The sequence below is a fragment of the Corvus brachyrhynchos genome, unplaced genomic scaffold (genome assembly GCF_000691975.1).
Source record: "Corvus brachyrhynchos isolate BGI_N302 unplaced genomic scaffold, ASM69197v1 scaffold92, whole genome shotgun sequence".
In the NCBI taxonomy this organism is placed as follows: Eukaryota; Metazoa; Chordata; class Aves; order Passeriformes; family Corvidae; genus Corvus; species Corvus brachyrhynchos.
The window spans coordinates 5,414,845-5,428,640 of record NW_008236973.1 but is presented as its reverse complement, the minus strand read 5'-3'; the positions used below and the strand labels follow the sequence as shown (position 1 = coordinate 5,428,640).

Genomic DNA, 13,796 nt, shown 5'->3' with positions numbered 1-13,796 from the left:
TTCAATCTTCTAAATATAAGGACAGTTCAAAAAGAAGGATTTGCGTATTTGACTTTATAACACGATGGAATACAGTGAAGTTTCTTACAATTTGTAGAGCTGTGTCTGGACTCTGACTTTGTAAAATTAAAACTTCCAGGTACTGCTTCGGCTTGTTTGTTCAGTAGTGTTTTCAGTCAGAAGATGCGCTAGGTGCAGAGCAATTGCATATGGTTATTTCAGCCTTGAGTGTCCACAACACTCATTCAAATTCTGCTGTAAGCCACACAGTCTCAGCAGAAGAGAGTGAATGAGAGAGATTGAATTACCCAGTACCTCAGGTCAAATGTTGGGCAGATTACAACTCAGGCGCTACATTGCACTGAGACTTCATCTGTGAAGAGATGATTGCATACTCTGAAGCTATCAAAGTGCTTCCTTTTTGAAGCAGAAGAGTATCATTCACACAAAAGAAAGTCTAAGTGGAGAAACCAGTGCTTTTGAAGCAATTGCTCTTCTAATTTCATCATGGCTTTCCATGTAAGAGGCTACCTAGAGCTTTTACAAAATGGAACCCATAGGGATAGCAAGAACACTCTCAGGACTTTAAACATGTGCTCGGCAAGCATTGCTGATATGCTCCTGGCTAATCCCAGCATCCAACTACATTCAAAGTCTGCATCCAAAGGGGCAATTTTGATAACAATTCTGATGGTGGACCTTGAATTTGTGTGTTCAGAAATTTGGCTCATGAAAAGACCATTTAGCTGTTTCTGCTTTTAAACGCAACAATGTCACTTGCTCCACAGGAAAAAAAGGCTTCAAATCATATATAATAAATGCTGTTCTGATCTTACCTCACCTTGTTGTCAGAGACTGACTGAAATATTATAGTTTATGACTTAAACATTTTCATGAAGGACTTTTAAAACTGTATGACGAAAGAAAGCGGCAGAGAAGCCTACCGCACCCGGGATGGGGCTCTGAGAGGCCCTACACCTCTCGCTGATGAAGATAAGATGAAGTAACCACTAAGGGCTGGGGACATTCACAAAGCACAAGCTCAGCACCTTCAGGGTGGAGACCACAGCCCCAGGGCTATCAGCTGCCAGGCTCTCACAGACCCCCTGCACCAAAGGATGGGGGGAGAGAGTCTTTGGGTGTTGGAAAAGTCTCTGGTCAGAGGCGCAGTGACTGCCCATCCTCCGCTGTGCAGACCAGCTCGGCTGAGGGGCCCTCACCCAGGGAAAAGGCCGCATCCATGTGAAGGACAGCAGAAGGGGGCTGTCATGGCCCATCGAAGACCCCCGAAAGGGGTCCCCAGACCCTACATCAGAGATGATGCAACAGATCCACAGTGTTGCAAGGTACAGTGTCAAACTGGCCCCCTACAGGGGAGACACATGGGCATTCCCACCTTCTCAAAGTGTATATTAATCCACTGGATTCTATACTCTTCAGCATCTGGCACTGTGTGGTGGCATGGCGACGGCAACGGGGGACCCTCACCACCAGCAGACCAGATGGAGGGGAGCAACGAGACATCTTTGAGACCCTTGGAAGGGTGATATGCTTCCACCTAACCCCTGTCATGTCTCCCTGTCCCCCACCCTCCATGCACACTTCTTTCTTTTTTTCTTTTTCTGTCTTTTTCTTTCTTTTGTCTTTTTTCTTTCTTTCTTTCTTCCTTCCTTCCTTTCTTCCTTCCTTCCTTCCTTCTGTTTTTCTTTTGCTTTGCCTCTTTTACTATTAAATAAAATATATCAATTTTTTGGCACCAACATCTAACCTCATTTGGTTTTAATCACATTTTTGGGTACATTTTGAAAGTTCTTTCTGTTTTGTACACAGAGACTTAGTTTTCTTGGCTCTTCTGGGTTTAAACCGGATCGTAACACTTGTGCACACCATTAACCTTTCCGCACTTTCTTTTGTTCTTTTTTTCCTAGGATGTGTAAATTCTGAGACTAGTAACCAGAACACTTTCTATAAAAGTTTCAATTTTCTTCTAACTGTTAGGGGCTGATACCAACATTGCTTTGTGTTACACAGGCATATGTATCTCCACGGACAATCCACATCTCAGCAGCTCTTCACCACTACTGTGAATAGCCAGTTTGCAAAAAGGGTTGAAGGGCAAAGCAACCACAGGAATGGCAACAAGAAAGAAAGGATAAAGGTCAGGTGGAAGGTGGTTTAAGTGACAGAACCTGAGCTGAAGAATTCAGAATGCTAGTTAAAGATAGCACCTTCACTTTCTTCTTACACTTTGTTACCCCCACTTGCTGGCACTGGTCCCATCACTTTTAAAAGAAACTCGAGCTGAACAGATGGCCAAGAATGACAAAGACAGTAAAAACAGAAAAGGTCTTCAGATAAAGTAAAAACAATTAGTACATGACAACATCAATTTGCAGAGAATAAAAACACATGGACAAGAATAAGCAGCAGGAAACAGCCAGGCTTGACAAAACAAAAATAATTAGAGAAAAAGCAGAAGAGCCTCAACTCCCCCATGATGTGATTACTCTAATTAGAGAATGAGAGTAATATAAACAATAAAGCTAATTAGGGCATAAAGGAATCTTGAAGGCTGAAAGCTCTAGAAAGAAAAGTTGCAAAAACATTATTTAAAAAATAGAGATGGATTATAAAAATTAAATTCATCATTGAATAGAGAGCCTAGTGCAAGACCCCCATGCCCCTCATACTTCTGCAGAGATGCTATAGATGCAATTTGACCATCCACTTAATCCAAAGATAACAGATCATCTGCAACCAAAACCTAAGAAGGCCCAAAAACCCCCTGCTGATAGAGGAAGAAGTCTGCAGTGCTCAAAAACCATCTTAGTATCACTCCTGGTACTCCTAAACCCTGCAAGTAGCTGGTAATTGGGACACTGTCTAAATAGGAAACAAATCAAAATGTGACACATTTCAAAACCAAAGCTCACACTTTGAATGTTTCTTCCTGATCAAATAGCTAGAAACTTCCATTATATCCACACGCTAGAATGGAGTGCAATCCACTTCTACTGAGCAAATCAGCAACATTACCAAGACACTGATCACCAGGTCAGCTCATCAACCCATTGTGGATAGGCCTCTTTGCAGGATGAGAGGACCACTGGATTTATACTGTGTGCAGGCAAGGATCTGGTAAGCTGGACACCACTTGTGTTCACAGTTCTTTTCTCATGGTCCAGACCCAAAAATCATTAGCATTTTTTACATCAAATATGAGAATCATAGAATAGTTTGAGTTGGTCAAACTGGCCCTCTGGAGAGGTACAGCGAGAGCAGGAGATGAAAGGAAGAGATGTGGGAGACTCCAGTTGCTCCCACTGATGGGCTGATGACTCCTCAGACATTAGTCAGAGTTGGCGGCTGAAGAGGCCTGCGGTTTTTACCTACAGCACACCACTGCTTCCCATTACCTGCAGCTGATACTTTCCTGCCATCGAGCACTAGACCTGCACTCTGACCACATTTTCAGGCATTTCCTAACTGTGTTTATACCTGCAATTTTAAACAAAAGGAAAAGGAAGACTGTGGTGGGCACTGATGTTCAGCCATAAGCAACATTTGAATCCCAAATGCACTACAGCAAAGGACACCAAAAGAAATAAACATCCTACAAGAGCCTGAGAAAGCAAATGACCATATTCATCCTAGTTAGGCTGCAAACGCTTAAAATAATCACTAGGTCTGACTGGAACCTATTATTTAGCCTTGTATTGAAAAGATTTATCATGCTGCACAATGCATTGTGTTCAATCCTTATAATAAAAAAGATTCATTTTAAATATCAGCTAATATAATGCTTCATCTCCCATATGTTATGTCATGCACACAACTATCAGTTGGGGAGCTATTTCTATGAAAACAGAAAGCAGTAATTCTCACTTCCATGGGAAAGATTTGGTCAGAATTGAAGAAGAGGTGAATATGGAAGCATATATATTATGCAAGAACATCAGCAGTCTTGACAATAACTCATTAAAAATTTCACTATATAAAAAATTAAAATCAGGGGGAAAAAAGAGTTAGCATGCTTTCCTGAATTAGTAATCTAATTCTAAACTAGTAACTAAAAATATTATAAGCATGAGGTTGCCTCAAACAAAAGCTCAAGAATACTACTGAGCCAAGAGTTTTAAGAAATACAACAACTTAAGCAAAATTTCCTGGAAGAGAAGAAGTCCAGAGTAAAAATATGAGAGATCATTAATCATGCAGGGGACTAGTCACAACAGCGTGACTTTAATTTATCATTTCTAGATTCTTTTAGAATAAAACCTTATTTCAGAAGCTTCATCTTCCCTGAAAACATTTATACAAATCATATGTACTGAACTAATTACTCTTACCATAACTGTAAACAAGCAAAATGCAAAAATAAATGGAAAAACAGGGGTTAAAAAAAAATAAAGAAAAAACTACAAAGAAAGAAAGCCCCAGACCAGCTTTTGACTGCACTTAAAACACTTTCTTCCACCAGACCTGGTATTTGTGAGTTTCTGATAAAGTCCACTTTTTGAGGAACAGTTACATGGCAGAAACTGTGCTGACCAACATCATAGCATTCAACTCTTAAACCTTTACTGTGCACTAAGCAGCTGTATGCATACAGCTGACAACTTTATGGTATGCAACCCTCCGTGATGATTTCTGCTCAGCAGTAGCACATCGTGGGGAAATTGCTATGACTACCCATCACAAATGAACTATGGCCAGCTAATACTCTCAGAGTCAAGGAAAGAATCCAGAGCTCACATCTCTCAACATGTTCCAGATGTTTCCTGATGACTGCTTCATGTAGCTTCACCAAATCAGCAAATAACCTCCAGGCCCTTTAAACCCATGCACCATTAAGATGTCAGAAAAAATTAGCAGTGAAAGCATTACTTAATACAGACTCATTTTCTACTTGACTTTTTAAGTTTTCTATTAGACAGGACTGTACAGGATCCTGCAGAGGGATCCTGAAGGGCTAGCACTACCTGATACCTGTGAGAGGTACAGCCAGCTGGCTGGTCTCATGTTGAAAGACATTGAGGTGCTGGAGTGTGTCCAGAGTAAATAGGGTGGTGAAGGGTCTGGAGCACAAGTCTTATGAAGAGCAGCTGAGAGAACTGGAGTTGTTTAGTCTGGAGGAAAGGAGGCTCGGGAAGACTTTATCTCCCCCTGCCTGAAAGGAGGTTGTAATGAGGTGGGTGTCGGTCTCTTCTTCCAGGAAACAAGTGACAGGACATGATGGAATGGCCTCAAGTAGTTTCAGGAACAGTTCAGATCGGCTATTTGGAAATATTTTTTTCACAGAAAGGGTTGTCAAGCATTGGAACAGACTGCTCAGGGAAGTGTTAAGTTACCACCAGGTAAGTCAGATATTTAAAAGATGGGTAGATGTGGCACTTAGGGCCAGGGTTTAGTGGTGTTCTTGGCAGGGCTGCAGAAACAGTTGGACTTGATAATCTTAAAGGTCTTTTCCACCCTAAATTATTCTATTATTCCAAATTGAGAAACATATGCCATGCCAAGACCCCAGGCAATTAAGGAACATGCTTAAGAAATGTGTAGAGAAATGCATGCTGAGCTTATTCTAGATGGAAATGGTTCCTTATACAGGGCACGCACAGTGTGCTTGCTTCGTTCACTTCTGCTGGATTTGGAAAGTGAACATGTTCTGCAAGGGCAATTTTAGGTTCAAAAAATAGCCCGGAAAATAGAGTGCTGCCTGTGATTCCTGTTTTAAAATCAAATCGGGCTTTGGAGGTTTTACTGTACTTCTCTGAAAAAAAAAAAAAATTCAGGTATCTCCACAGTTTGGTCATTTGTCTACCTTAAAACTCTTTGCCTGCCTCTGTCAGGGAAGCTCTCCATCAAGAAGACATAGAGGTATAGTTAACAGACCAGGAGCTCACTGCAGTAGGTGAAGATAAAAGAAAGGACTTAACCCTTAAGCTGCCATTAAGCATTTCTGACTCTACCTCAGAGGAACTGTTCTCCACACATTTTCTGCTCCCATGTCAGGGCATCATGAGGTCCATCTACCCAGTAGGAGGGGAGTCAGAAGCAGGGAGTGGCTGTGGGTCTGGCAGGGCCATGATCTTCCCAACCAGGGCCTGTTCCACAGCACCCAACAAGGGAGCGGGGACAGGATGGGGACACAAGTCAACCCTGATTTCATGATCATCCACTAGGACCACAGTGATATGGCAGGTCCAAAAAACCTACCATTTGAAGGAGTGAAAAGTTGCACTGAAAAGAGTATCTGCTGTTTCTTCCTCTAATTTTTCTGCTTCAGCAAAGAAAATTGGAAAGCTACAGGAGACCACATGGAAAACTGCAGACAGTCTGAAGGAGAAAATAAATTTCAGGAGCAGATGCTGTTAAAAGAATTTAGCTGTTAGCAGCTGCCAGAAAGCTGCAAATTTGAAAAAGGTATCAGGAGCTAGTATGGGTAGTGGTCCAAATTCCAAACCCCCAGTATCTCTATGGATTACACTGATAACCTGTTAAGAGCTATTATCTGCAAATGCTGCAGGGTATACTGAAAAATGAGTCTGCATTAGGGAGGAAATTTATCAGGAACACTTAAAGCATGACTGCACTTGTGACACTTCAGTATATTCTGCAGACTTGGCTTTTAAATGCTAGCATTTTTCCTTGACATCCTTGGCTTTTACCTTAACTAGCTCTGCTGCTAACTGAACTTATGATAAATAAAGGAGGATCACACCTTTTTTCTAGTCCATAAGGGAATTCGAAAAATCTCAAACATTGAGAAAGTGGTCACAACTTAATGCTTTAACTTTATATCTGACCAGACTCTCTTAAAGATGCAGTATGGGGTGCTTAGATGATGGAAATATGAACAGAAGAGTAGGTCTGAGATACAACTAGATGATGTAACCACCTCTAGAGAAGGTTGTTATTCGTCAAGCATTGAAGTGATAGAACGTTGTAGTCTCAAAGGTTTGGGGGAAAATATGTTGCAGCAGGAAGATTTACTTACAGACCAGCTGAATTCAAGAATTATGCAAGAAAAGGATGCACTATTAAAACAAGATTACTGGCCACTTCCCAGATGAAGGAACATCTTCATACACAACAGTGAGGCAGGATTATTTGGATAAAATTTTCCTTAATCCAAGCAATGTACTGACAAGCTGTGACATGCATTGATTCTTCTGGCCTTGTATAGTCTTAAGATGTATTCTTATGCCACTCACCCCAGTTTTGGAGGCTGAAAAGAGTAATTAGTTAGCTATGCTTAGAGATCACATAAGGAAGAATCTATTTTTTCCTTTTTTAAGCATTTCTTTGCAAATTGTAGTTCCATATGTTTCATTCCAAGAATTTGTATAGAAGATTATTCAAACTGTAACTTTTGGATAAAAAAAGACTTTGTCACTAAAAAAAAAAGGTGTCTCCATTCCTTAGAGTCAAAAAAAAAAAAAGCCAGACATCTACCAAAAAAAAAGCTCATTAACAACATGAGAAAATGTGGCTGATCTCTGTGCCTGGAGAGGTGTTACAGAGGCAGGCCACCACACAGCTTAAAAAAACTCAAGTTGTCATCAAATTAAGCTTTGTTTTAAAAAAACACACATGATGGATCCAAACTATTGTAAGCTTGCTGGGATTAGTATTTTTTCCTTTGGTCACAATAAAATGAAATAAGGTAAGTTCAAGCATACTCATATCTGTTAAATAGTCAGGTATTACAATATAACTAGGACATTTTATGTGGCCTTTATGTAGATTCTGATCTAGGTGGACTGGACCCAGCAAAAACGCTGAAATTTGCTTCAAAGCTGGAGCCTGAGACCAAGTAGACAAAGAAGAAACAGCAGTAAAATTTGCAGATAAATACTTTCTAGTGGGAGATATAGCTGTCATGTTTTGAAATAACAGTATTAAGTTGATAAAATAATAGATGTTTTTTCACTTGGAAGTCCTTCCATTATATTTACTTTTTTTAATTATTTTAATTACAATGGAGATACTAAGAATTCCTTTTCAGGTTCTGGCTGAGCATCAGACACTGAGGTTTTTCGTATAAGCTTTGCCATCTGAAAGTCTGCTTTAGGATAGTTACTGGCAAGAGAGTGATCTCTTCAAATCATTTTCATCCTCCACATCTCCCATGTTGTCTATACAAGGAACCTCTGCAGCAACAGAAAGACTTTTTCACTGAATAATATATAAGCCTTACACAAATAATCTCTATATTACAGTGTAATAAAAAGTACTTTTTTCATGTACATTTTATTTGCACTTCGATCAAATCTCTTTTTTCATACAGAAGAGTTTTCAAAAAAGTTACTCAGTGTTGCTTAAGCATACAAAAGAATCTATTAACAAGTCCTTCCAAACATGATTTCCTTATAACTTCCTAATAAGTAACTTCCAAAACAGAGTAATTCCACATAACTGGTCATTTGCATTCCACCTTGAGTTATATCAGAGACAAAAAATTTTAAAGTGTTGAAAATCTCAGAGGAACAAATTAAAGAAACCAAACAAAATAAAAAGGCAAATCATAACAATAAAATATTTTCTCTTATATTTGGATGATATTCAGTGAAATCATTCAAGAATAAATGCAGTTTTATCTCACAAAGATGCTGCTCTTCCCCACAATAGCCCTTCACTAAGATTGCTGTTACGAATTAACATACGCAGTTTATGAGTCTCAGGATCTTCATGTCATAGCCTTAGGTTCTGGTTTGCTACCAGACATCTTTTTCTGCCTTAAAAGGCCTTATCTATTTAGACCCTCAAGTCTACAATGCCAGAGAAGGAGCTTCTAATCTGTATTAACAAGCAGTTTTGAAACACAGATTTTTGATTCTTTGCTGACCAAGGGGAGACTAATTTAAAACACAAGATCAGAGTCCATAAACACATTCAACTGAAATTCTCGAAGTAAAAAGGAGGGGAAGAAAAACAACCACCAAACAAATCAACCCAAACACTGAGGATTATAAGTAACACATTCCAAAGAAACTCTGAAAATTTGATTGTCTCTTTCAGGGTAGCATGCAAATTATACTCAGCAAGTCCCCCCTAAAGTGGGGAAACTGACGACAAAAACAAAGAATAATAATGCCATTTCAGCTTCCCTTCCTCCTGATATAAACTCTAAACCTTCTCCAGGTAAGAACATGCTGCTGTGCACTGAAAAGCCAAAAACCAAAATCATGCCTCTCAGGGTTCATAAGGAAATGCCTCTTCCTACATGGCAGATGGTTTTGTTCCTGAAATATAGCTTAACTTGACATCATATTTCTTCATACACTTCTTCCCCCCCTGTCACTCAGATGCCAGACTCTTTCCTCTCATACACCACATTTACTTCGACCCTATACAGAATGGAATAAGTTTGGTTACTCCATAGTCTCACAGAGGTGACTTCCTTCCATATTGTTCCTGAAATAGCATATTCCTCATGAGATATGTGATAATATTTGTTATGTATGTTTTAAAAATTAGCACCATCCCAAAGCTAAATAAATCCTATATACTGATCATCAGAAAAATAGATAGGACAATAACTCTTCACATACACATGAAAATCTCTGGCCACCCAAAAATGAGGCTACATAAATAAAACTTCATTCTGTGCTCCCAAAGAAAAATACAAAAGGGAAAGTGTCAGTGCCCCTGACTTAAAAAGAAAATTCTTCATCAAGGGATTATCTGCAGAAAAGGGGAAAGCCCATGCTTACATGGCTGCTCTATGTCAGCAGCTTCTCTACAGCAGAGATGCAGTGGAGCACAGCTAATATAGACAGTTAAAGACAGAAGAAATTTTACAAGTGTTTTGATTCCTCAAGCAGATACAGTGCCTGAATAATCTATTAATCTTTCAATCAAAAACACTCATTAGCATCTTAAAAGGATGAACTAAAACCACTATTTAAATGTTTAAAAAGCAGTTCTTGTCATTTTACCATGTGTTGAACCAGACAGTTATGCAGCTATTTGATTATCTACTCAAATGGATCAAACAGGGTTAGTGTTCTTGAACCAACAGCACCTCCAAATAAGAAAAGCTTGAAATGTAAGAAAAAGTGCAAACAAAACAGTTCTTGCATATATTTTTTCAATAAAACAACTCCAGAAATCATTGACAACAGTTACTGCATCAACAACTCTCTTTTTAATACCATCTGCACAGGCACTTTGCAAAAAGAAATTATCCATAGACTGTGACATAGCAGGAAAACTGAAGGATATTCTGACAAAAATGGAAATGCAAAGGAGCCAAGTAAGTGGATACTCTTGGCAGCAGGGCAATAAATAAAATAAAAAAACAAAACAAACAGCAAACAAAGAAACAAAAAAAGACACTAAAGTGCCCATAATCAGACATCGTTATTAAAAGTATTGTGGAAGTAGCCCTTCTGCACCTCAAGAAACAACATAAAATAATAGTTGTTCCTCTACACAAAAATAACAGTTAAGGGCACAAATAATTCAATCTCATTTGAGTCGTGGCATCTAGAAGTAGGCTACAATTGAAAAGAAATGTTTTAAAAACAAACAAACAAAAAACTTTTATGAGAAGTAGAGACCCATAGCAGGTTGTCACAGAGAAAAAAATCATTTCGTACTATTTTTAGGCTACAGAATATGAAAGTTAATTAGAATAGTGGAAGAATTGAAGCTACAGGAATTATTTCCTCCAGTAGCATTAGGAAAAAGCGTGGGCTGAAGAGAAAAGATAACATGACACATGGCAGAGCTAAAAGAACAGATTTTAACTTAAACAAACTTAAGACAAAATCACATAGACAAATTTTAAAAAGGGCATTGATTAGAAAGGATGGACTCCATCAACATTTTTTATTCATCGCAAAAGATACGGCTGCAGTCTCAGCTCTGAAGTATTATTCCAGTTAATATATTAATTTATTTTGGGCAATAACTGTGGAAACCAACAAGCTGCTCTGAAAGTTTCACAGAGCTCAACTTGGACACAACCACTTTGTACCCTTGAGAATTTGGTTTGTACCCATGAGAAGTTTCAACATCAACAGAAGCAAGAACCCAAAACAACAGATGAAGAATGCACAGCTGCACTGGGGAGGCTGTTATTTACTTTAGATTTGTTTTAGGTGGGTGTTAATTGCAAATAACCAGTAGTTTTGTGGGGTGTTAACATAGAAGCCAATGGGGACACAGCACGAGTTCCAAGAAACTGCATACAAGAGGCTTTGTAGAATAAAAGATGCTTTTTGCCACTGCCTGGAGGTGTCAGTGTATATATGTGTTGTGACCCGCCTCGACAGCAACAAATAACCTAATGCTGTAACCACAATAAGACAAAGTGTGCTCCTACCTGCAACTTTATTGTTAATGAAGGCTAAATGTGGTACAGACCATGACACCCTGAAGATCTCATTCCTGAAGAGATACAGATGCAGCACAGGTGGGATCCAGCTGATTAATTTTGCATCCAAATAAATAAATTCCATTACATATAAGGAAGCCAGTGTCAAGACTTAATTTAGATTACCTCAATGTATTATACGTATGACCTAAATATTTTCAGGTTCATATAGAGTTTAGGAAGTATGAAGAGCCAGAATTGTCTGTTCTCCAACCTATCTGCTTGAGCCTAAAACATTTTTGGATTGGCATATCAAGAAAATTAAATGATCAGTCCTACTCCAAATTGTAAATAGATTGGTACATTTGTTAACTGCTTTTGATGTAGAGTTCTTGTGTGTTCTGCCTCACAACATCAGATTTCCAGCTGAAAGAAAGCATGACAGGTGTAACATCAGTAGAGCTCTATCAACTTTTGTTGACAGAAAAATAGATTCAAAGCTGTGATTAGTACAATGTCCAATACATACAAATCCATATGACAAATTCACTTCTATCAAGGACGGTCTGTCTTCTGTCCAAATAGGCAAGTCAGAATATTTCTGGCTCTGTAATCTTCTTCAATACTTCCATTCAACTAGGAACAGGTTTGTAAGGAGTGCTCGTTGCCATTTTACTTATGGTTAAAAACAATGGTTTTCCAAACACTGATGTCCAAAGTTTTTACTCTGAAATATCACTACTTCCTACCGTTCTGGTTTGGCCTATTTTTGGGCACATACTACAATATGCCAAGTAGATATGACTCAAAAATAATGTCTAAAATGCATTAATTCCATTGCACCACTTTGTAGAGCATTTGTTTTCATTGGCCTGCACTTGAAACCACAAGGAGGCCCAATGTACAGCAAACAGTGTAGCTTGGCAAAGAAAAGACATGCTGCCAATGGTTGCAACAAAAAAACAGGCGTTCATATAATATTACAACATAGCCCTTTTATCTTACACAATTAAAGACACATCAGAGAAAACAGAAGGGTATTCCTTGTTACCCTCGTTCTGGGTTTATTCTTCCTTTTAGCAGACAGATTCACTAAATTCAGGTTCATCCTTTCCAATGTAAGAGGTTTATATGCTGAACCAGCTGTCAATAGACTTCTAAAGAGGATTGCAGGTCCCATGTCATTAACATGACTGAGGAGGTAGAGTTGCTCTTATCACTTCTAGGAAGATTAGAAACAAAGAGTATTTGAAAGTGCTTTTACTTTTTTGTTTTCTTGGCAGCAGAGAAAAATAAATTGTGTAAGACCACAAGAGTGGGAGGAAAAGTCACTACTTACCCTACTCAGGATTAGACTTCTTACAGTAAATTGCTCAAAAGCATAGTGTTTCCTCCTCAAATACCAAGAGCAAAAAGCCCTGCCAGACATATCAGTTCAATGTGACTGCCAGTGTGGCCATCTGAGTGAGATGCTTTCATACTCCCCCACTGCCAGAGCTCCACTTCAGGCAAGGGAGTCCTTACAGAAACTCTGCTCAAGGGTACCAGGGAATGAATGGCAGATGGACTGTGTTTGCTGTCCTTAGTGACTAGCACAGAAAAGACAGAAAAGCTCTGAAAGTGAGTGAAGCCTTCAGCCTTTCACAGCTGCTTCTGAATGATGCTAATTCACGCAGTACTGACTCAGTAGCTTCTGCTCCACTTTTTAAAACTGGCTGTAAGTGCCAATCTGTTTTGTATTTTACCCTGCCCAAAAGAAATATTATAAAAATAAGCTAAGAAAAAAAATTAAAAAGCAAAAACGAACACAAGTGCATTACTTCTGAACCCATCCAGTTCTGACAGCCCTGACTCCAGCTGATGGTGCTGTCCTTGATGTAGCTCCGACCTGCTGTGAGCAGAGCTCTGCATGGTCTCTGACTGCTGCTGGTCCATTAGTACAATTATTGCAGGTTGCCCCTGCAGCCCCATTAGCCCCTATCAAGCAAAGAATTGCTTGCTTTGTCACTGTCTGTAAGCATTTTGGTGACTCATTTATCAGAATACAGCTTTTGCTGTATTTCAGAGAGTAAATCACTTGAGCTCCTTATGTATAGCAGGTTTTTTTAAAAAGCCATATGATTTGCCAGACTACAGACTGTGACCCTTTTTTTTTAATTCACTGTCTAATTTCTCCCATCTACATTAATCTGTTTTTCCATCAACTACATTCAATTTAACATGAACTTCAGTTCTTTACTATATGACCACCGCTGTCCGGGAAATTTTTGCTGCAGCTGAGGAAAGATTTCCAGTGCTTTTAACACAAAAGGACAAAAAATCTGATGGTAATTAATTCTAATGAGAGAGAGATTTAAAGTTTGGGGCAGACTGAAAGATCCCTATCACCAGCGGAACTATGCTCTAAAACATCTGGTTCTAACAGCAAGCTATGAAAGGAAAAAAAGGAAGGAAGGAAGGAATTCGGAAGGAA

General features: G+C 39.0%; 1 protein-coding gene across 12 annotated transcripts in view; it reads right to left on the bottom strand.

The window, feature by feature from the left end:
* Positions 1-13,796, bottom strand: part of OCA2 (OCA2 melanosomal transmembrane protein) — a 191,837-nt gene that overhangs the window by 142,821 nt on the left and 35,220 nt on the right. The gene's annotated exons all lie outside the window — the stretch shown is intronic.